Below are 6023 nucleotides of genomic sequence, written 5' to 3'. Positions count from 1 at the left end.
CACAGAGACTCCTGCCCAGGATGCTGTTCCAGCCTCCAAAACCCTTTGGCTCTGAGTCCTTGTTTTCCACAGGTCTAGCCCCCAGCACAGTCCCATGGAGCAGACAACTCAGAATAGTAGAACTTGTGTATTTTTATATATTGTTCTCTTTTAATAATATATTATAGCTCTTGATGTATGTTTCTTCCATAAAATTTTGGAGGTCTTTTGAACTCATGTAACTATTTCAATACTTCAGCTGGTAAATAACAGAGATAAGTGGTGAGTATGCATAACTCTCCCATGGCAACTTGTAGGTGATTTCAAGCTGATGGTAAGAGTTAAGAATATGGGAATTCTGGGCTTTTGAAGTGTTTTTACAAGTCTGTGCCAATAAACCCCATCATTGTTCTACACTTACTGAAAGACTCAAGGTACTTGGTGGAACACTCAGGGCAGCACTTGGAGAGACCAAGTCAGAATCTGCAGGTCTTTCTCTGTCAAGGAGAAATGCAGATGGGATGTTCATTCCCCAGAGTCACCTGTCTCGTGTGAGCACCTCCTTTCAGGTGGGAGGAACCCAGGAAATTTGTTTCCTACACAGGGGTCAAGTCAGTCTTGTGCACATGACCTAAGTCTGCTCATTTCTCCTGGACAGTCAGAGATTCCCATTTACTCCATGCTGTTTTCCGCCTCATTTTCCTGTGGGAGACTCGCCTCAGAAACAGAGTCATAGAATCATTCAGGTTGGAAAAGACCTGTAAAATTGTGGAGTCTCATTTTTAGTCGACCAAACAATGCTGAGAAATGGCTTTTACCAATCATTGGTGGTGAAAATTTTATAATGCAAAAATCCATGGCTCTGCACCTCCTAACAGAGGCAGCAGGGAGAGGCAAGGAAAGGGACAGGAGTGTCAGGAAGTTGTGGCTTTTTACCAATTGACATAAGTCTTCAGCTCAATAGATCAGTGAGAAGGTATGTCAGGACATAAAATGGTGGGAAAAACATTTCTATGAAGAAATGGGAATTGTGTCAAATTCCTCTCCAGAATTTAGCTGTGGAGCAGGACTTTCCTGCACCCTGCATGGGTCATGGGCACCTCCTGCAAACTCAGGGACAAACAGGTGATTCCTGCTCCATCTCCCGCGTTTGGAGCATAAGAAAAGGGCAGAAAAGGTGATAGGAAAGAAAAAGTGAGTTGAAGGCAAATGACTGCACTGGTGAGGTGTGCTGGGAGCACTGGCTGTCACTTGTGCAAGCCTGTGAGCAGGTGTGCTCCTTGCACCAGGGCTGAGGTTAGCCTGGTTCTGCAGAACTGCAGAACAGGATGTTTCTGAACCATAGAGGAATAATACTTGAGATGTATTGGCTGTACAGTTTCATTAAGATGACATAATGCCTTGGATAGATTATAATTTTATAATACCTTTGCATGCCACTGCTATTACTACTATGTTGTTTTATGATGGTGTTAATATACAGATGTTGCTTTAATCTGTTTTTTAATTTACTTTGTATATCCCCTACGTACATTTTGTCGTAAGGTAGTTTATTTTGTAGCAGCTCATTTATTTTAAAAGTTGGAGGGTTTTTTTTATATCACTGCTAGCATGCTAATGACATTTATACATGTGTTCTCTTTAATCTCTCCCCTAGTTGCCTGGTACAGAGCACAGATATTATAATTTCTCTGACTTTTCTAAGTGCTGAAAATTGTTTTATTAGGGGTTTTACTTTGAGGTTTAATTTTTTATTTTGAGGTTTATTAAGTACTGTATTTTGGTGTGGCAAACCTCATGGTTTTTTACAACTATTTTCATCACAGGGTAAATGTTGTCACTGTAGAGGGGTTTAGTCACATTGCCCTTCATTTGATGCTCCCTAGAAAACTCTTGAAAGGAGGATTTTTAGGGGATCATGTGTCCCTTCAATTTAGGGGTAAGTCAAAGGCCAAAATTTTAGTCTAACCTCTAGTAGTCATGTCTAGCTAGGACCTGGATTTTAAAAAATAATCACATTCTTCTAACAAGCCTAAGCTCAACCCAAGGAGCAGGATGTTCCTGAGCTTGGATGCAGATGCCATACCCAGACTGGAGGGGAATTTCTCCCAGCTGAGATCAGGTTGAGTGGGATCTTCAAGGTTCCTTCCAACCCAAATCAATCCAACCCAAATTCCATCACTTTGTATTTGGGGTCCTACCAAGAGAGCAAGCAGGTCAAACTGGGGAATAAGGACTCAGGGCCTGGAGGCTGGCAGAAAAAGACATGGAGGCATGGCCTGGATTTCTGGAATTTGGTGAATGATGCTGGCAGCAGTTTCTCTGGGTGTTTAGTTGCAGTGACAAAGTGAAGTCCCATCTCACAAGGACCTTAGTGCAGAGATGTGAAGGAGGATGTGTGCTTGTTGGGGGAAGAAGAAGGAGGGAGGGAGCAGCATCTTTCTGAGCAGCTTCCCATGCTGGACTTCTCAAATTACGTCTAATTAAGTCTGCTGCCCAGAATGCCATCAAATTAGCAAGTGAACAAATTGCACTGACTTTGGTGGGACGAGTCCCTCGTTTCATGCTGCCCTGCAGCAGCATGACTGCTCTGTCTGTGGCTCTGCTTCACTGAATTCCTGGTGAAACCCCTCCCAAAGCAAGGACAAGTCCAGCCCTCACCACAGGCTTTGACTCCACTGCCTCGATGTAATACCCTGCCAGAGCTCTCCAGCCTCCTCGGGGAGACCTTCTTGCTTTGCCTGAAATATGTACATTGGGAAAGGCCTGAATATTTTTCCCATAACTTGGTGGGATGGAGCTTGAGAAATGCTGCTGTAGGTGGTTTCATGTTGCCAAAATGTACTTGCTATTTGATGATGTGGGCTTTGGAAGGCCTGCTGTTCCCAATTGTCCATTGCATATTAAGGATGGTTATAGCCAAGAAGACTTCTCTATTTATTTGCTCCCTTTTCACTGTGACTTTATTATGCATGAGCAGCTTGACTGTGATACTTCTTTTGTTTTACATTTTGCATTCATTAAAAACCAGTCATCTGCATATTTTGTGAACCCTCAGGGGTCTCTTCTCCCCTTGATGCATGTGTGCCAGTCCCATTAGCATGGATGGGAATTAGGAGCTCATGCTGAAGAAAAAACACAGGCACACCTCCCTCTGTTTGTCCTCCTACTATTCAACTAGGATATAAAAAAAAAAAATCATTACAGAGGATATTCACTTTGTGTTAAAAAAAAAAATAAGGAAGAAAGGAATGGAAACTTGACCATGTATCTCAAGAGATTCTTTTTATAACCCAAGGCTAAAGACCTCATAAACAGAGGATGTAAGTAATTTCAGCATTGCTGAGATTTACAACTCTGTCTTTACCAGTAAGTAAAGTGGGCCAGACCCACTCCCCAACAGAGAGGACAACGGGTGTGGTATGACTTGCATCCACAGTGCAAGTCACTTGCACCCCCTGCTTCCTCCCTCAGCCTTTTAACATGAGAGTGAGGTCTGACAAGGCTTTCTGGCCCTGTTTTGGTCACTAGGAGTCACCAACAATGGTTTTAGCCTGTTTCTGTAGTTGTAGGCTGCACCGTGGTCCTTCCTCAGTGATCTCTTGGTGGTGCTGAGGGTGTGGGTGGAGAAGTCATGGGAGTTTCCTAAAAGCTGGGGGATCTTGGGGGATCCAAGACTGCCCCTCACCAAACTACTGAGCCAAGGGATCAAAGTGTCCAGGTGAGGTTCCTGTGGTGGATGGGGAAGGCTGATCCTGCCCTTATCCCATTTTTTAGAGGGCTGCTCTCCTCCCTCCCCTGCTCCTGTTGAGCAAGGGTTCAGGCTGTGCATTCTTGTTCCCTGCGAACAAAGAAGTGATTTATTTTTTTTCCATTTCAGTTAAAACTACTGGTGCATGGTGGCCTCTGGTAGAGGGATCCCCTATTTCTCTGCCTTGTCTCTGAGGGTTAAAGCAATCAAGCTTCTTCACCCAGACAGAAGTTTTGTGTAAAACCTCCCCTGCTCCTCTGTGTTTCAAGTTTGGCAGTTCCCCTTTCCACAAAAATGTGCACAGGAAGACGCACTGAGAGATATGAATTTATTTTCTGCATTGTTAAAGCTTCAACATTGCCCTCAAATCATCCTGACACAAAGGCAATGCAGCTGGGTTCACCAACCAGCACGTTTTGCCCTGAGCAAAGACACTTTCCCATGCATGGAATGACCTCCCACTGTTTCCCATAAGAGCACAGGGCTGGCTAGAGGAATTGAATCAAAAGCTTTCAGAGACAACAACCTGCCTGAAACAACTTGAAACAAATGAGGGCTTGGGATGTGGCTGGACAGTGATAGCTGGGGCCACGTGCTAATCGTGGGATTAAGCAATAATCCTGTTTTATTGTTGCTGCCATGGCTGGAGCACCCCATGCTCTGCTCAGCATCCTCCTTGTTTTAGCAGCATGCTGGTTGCTTTGAGGGCCAGGTGTGTCTGCCAGTGTGCTGTGTGCTGGTCTGTGATGGACATGGGCAGGGTTTGGCACAATGGGTGCTCTAGCAAGTCAACCACACAGAGCCTGTCTTGTCTGGATGGTGGTGGGTGGGGGGAGAGGGATAAAGAGCTTTGGAAAATGAGACATTGTGTGTAGCACACTTCCTGGCTCTTTGGGCTCTGATTGTGGTTGGGTTGCTCTCTGAAATTAGCAGCATTTCAAGTGTCAGAGTGGGTGCCTGGCTAGAGAAGCCCAATTCCCTAATGATTCTCAACTCTGTATATCTCTGCTTTCTGTCAGCAGCACATTCTAACATCCAGCATGTCCTGGAATAAAATGACAAGGAGGCTGTGGATGCCTCAAGCCTACAAGTGCTCAAGTTCAGGCTAGATGGAGTAACCTGGTCCAGTGGCAGGTGTCAGGTGGGTTGGAACTAGGTGGCCTTTAGGGTCCCTTCTGACCTAAACCATTCTAGGATGCTTTGGCTCAAAAGTAGAGAAATTACTTAGCAGGAACCAAAAGTAGAGGGATAATTTCCTAGGATAGTACAGATTTGTCAGCTGACGCCTGGAACAAAGAAACATTTACATAATCATGATGAGTTATGAGGTTGTAAGCCATCTTTAGGTCATCTCCAGAGCTTGGGGACTCCTTGTCATCTTTTGCATGAAGGTAGAGAATTGTAACTCGCCTTTTAGGAAAAGGCTCTCCCTGCAGTGGGTAGTGGGGCACTGGCCAGGCTCCCCAGGGAATGGGGACAGTCCCAAGGCTGCCAGAGCTCCTGGAGTGTTTGGGCAATGCTCACAGAGGTGCACAGGGTGGGACTGTTGGGGTGTCTTGGCAGGGTGAGGAGCTGGACATGGCGATCCTTGTGCTTCAGCTTAGGATATTATGTGGTTCTTTGGACATCTCAGCATTGCAGATTCATATTCTCACCTTGATTCACTGCAGCCCTGCTGGTTATTCTCAGCCTGTCTCTTCTCTGGGATAACTTTGCTAAAGCATCTCCCATTCAGGGAAGTGTGTCCCAGGTTGTGCCTCAGCTCTGAGCGACAACCACAATGCAGAAGCAAGTCTGAAGAAAACTTGAATCCAGCACCACTGGGTCTCTCTTACTCCACTAAAATAAAATAAACAAAACCAGAAAGGATGGGAAATGGTTTTACTGGAGCAGCATCAGTGTCTCCATTTGTGAATTGGTTTCTTAAGAGAAGGAGGCTCCATTTAGGTAAGAGGTACTGTCAGTGGCCTTCACATCTACAGCCCTCCATGCACCAGCCTTGACTCAGCAGTCTGCAGCAGTAAATCATTAATGGCCCCTTAAAAAAGGCGAGCTAGTTCATAACACAAGCCTGAAATGAGGAAAGGAGATGGGTGGAAGATCAGACTTTCCATTCCCAAAATAAAGCATCGCAGTCATCCTGGAGAGCGCACAGAAGGCCGGAGGCGTTCTCTTTGTTAAATATTTACCACTCAAGTATTATTTGAAAGAACATTTCTGGGACTTTATCTAAGCAGGATGGAGTAAGTGAAACATTTGGATGGGTCAATAGGACCATTTGCCAGAGTGGCTT

The sequence above is a fragment of the Agelaius phoeniceus genome, chromosome Z, assembly GCF_051311805.1.
Source record: "Agelaius phoeniceus isolate bAgePho1 chromosome Z, bAgePho1.hap1, whole genome shotgun sequence".
In the NCBI taxonomy this organism is placed as follows: Eukaryota; Metazoa; Chordata; class Aves; order Passeriformes; family Icteridae; genus Agelaius; species Agelaius phoeniceus.
This window is presented reverse-complemented; position numbering follows the sequence as displayed.